Source organism: Myxocyprinus asiaticus, chromosome 40 (genome assembly GCF_019703515.2).
Source record: "Myxocyprinus asiaticus isolate MX2 ecotype Aquarium Trade chromosome 40, UBuf_Myxa_2, whole genome shotgun sequence".
NCBI lineage: Eukaryota > Metazoa > Chordata > Actinopteri > Cypriniformes > Catostomidae > Myxocyprinus > Myxocyprinus asiaticus.
In genome coordinates, this window is record NC_059383.1 from 13,915,772 (window position 1) to 13,918,040 (window position 2,269).

The window sequence follows — 2,269 nt, forward strand, 5'->3', positions numbered from 1 at the left end:
TACGTACCCTCTTGTTCCAAACCCATATGACTTTCTACCGAGAAACGCGAAAGGAGATGTTGAGTAGAATTACAGCATCAGTCACTACTTTAATTCCATCCTTTTCCATGCAATGAAAGTATTTGGTGACTGAGGCTGGCATTCTGCCCTATAAGGCTGTCAAATTCAAATTAAAAATTCAAATATTCGTCAACTTTTAGAAGGGAAAAAAAATGCACATTCAAATGCTAAATGGTGCATTTGAATTTTGAATGTGTGCCAAGCACTGACGATGATATTTGGACTGTTCAGACCGATCACATTCTTGCGCTAGAAAAAGCTAGACGCAGCGCAACAAATATGTCAGAACGCAGGTGTCTCGAGAGGCGTTTTTAAAGGTTTCAGTTCTTTTCAACTTGACACAGCATCTAAAATACGCATTGTTCCTTCAAGAGACACTGAAAAAATCAGCGAGAACGCGGAGCAACGGTCAAAAACGTAAATCTGGTGATCACTGATGTTGCTTTTATTTCCTAACTGAAATAATGTCTTTAAAATTCAAATTAAATCAAATATAATTTGAATTATGGTAATATTAAAGTAAAAAAAATAAATAATAATAATTTAGTTTCTCAGCCCTGTTGACCGCCCTACTTTGGGTTGAAACAACATGAGTGTGAATAAATGATGAATTTTCATTTTTGGGTGAAATATCCCTTTAGTTATATGGGTAAACTGTTATTTATATGACTAAGGGGTTGAGGTTAAGTCCTGTGTTCTCCTGTTTGGTATACCCGCTTCCAGTGTTTTCTCAAACTTTGGCTTTTGCTGGATTGGTGACTACAGCATGGTGCATGATGTTCTTCTCTGGTTAACTTGTGAAAATGCTTATTCCCATGTGTAGGTAAGACAAAGAACCACATTCATTCATGTGCCAGTATTTTCACTTTAATGTACTTTGAGCCGCTCCCAGATCAAGGTCGAGAATCTCACATTCTCTGCTATTATGTTCTCTCACTGTTTTTATTCATTTTATCATTTGCTAATTATTTTGCTTTGAAGATCTTCAATGATTTAAAAAAAAAAAATTATTCAGAGGATATTTAATTTACATTTGTATTTCTAAATGAATATACAGTTCAGTAGAGGTACTTTAAGTTTGTTAGCAGTTCATTTCTGTAGGGTACAAAATGTAAGGCACGATGATTGTTCAGACTGCACAGTGTTGAATAAGTGAGGAAAACAAATTATGAATAAATTATAAGTTGTATTAAAAATGCCCTTTTTAGTGTTTTTTCTTTTTGCTTTGTCATATGTAACTATGCACCCTGACAATAAAAAATAAATACAAATGTTCACTGAATGTTGGATGATTTTAGTTCTCATTCAGTTGTATTTAGCTTTAAATAGCTGCTCAAGTCTCATAATAGAGAAACTCATGCTTGCTAAAAACGATAACATCATAGGGTAGTATCCCTAAATATGTAGTAAATACAAAAGTATCAGCTAGTGACATTTGTAAGTCTACATCAGGGCCAGAAATAAAAAAAGAATTTAAATGTTGGGGCAAAAAATGCCCTCAATGAATTCACCAGTTTTTTTTGTTTTTGTTTTTGTTTTTTTTGTGTGTGTGTGTAACATCTGATGTAGGCCTTAATTTTTTTATTGTAGGCATAGTTTTGCTTTTTGTCTCTTGTTAATGAACTGGTTAAATGGAAGCATTTAACCTAAAAGGATGACTCGCAGTATATTTTTTATGTTAGAAAACAGTCGCCCCTATAAAGGTAAAAAATGCTCACAGAAATCAAATTAAGAGGGCAAGTTAATTTCTGACACTGGTCTACATGCTAAAGAAACAGTAACTACTACTTACCGTGTGAATTGATTTGGGTAACTCCTTATGAGGCTATATTTACCTGAATCATATAATGAAAAAAGTGTGCAGTGTCATTTTAATTAATGATAATATGAGATCATTCTTGTGCATTCAAGCACATATGGGTTTGAACATTGTTTTTGAGTAGCAGCCCAGACCTTTAACCACCAGGCTACATGCATGTATTTTTATTAAAACTTAATGTCAGGTTTTAAACCCTTAAACAGTGTCTAACTAGCCTCTTGTATGTGTTAGCACATGCCACGTGCAGTCTGATGCCCACAATGTTGTCTGGGTATTTAATTCACTAGGTTTTGAGACACAACCACAGTGAACAGGTAGAAAACAATAGTTATTCGTCACCTCCGCCCTGCCCTGTTCTGTGGCTTCCTATCAGACATTTGAGCTACGAGA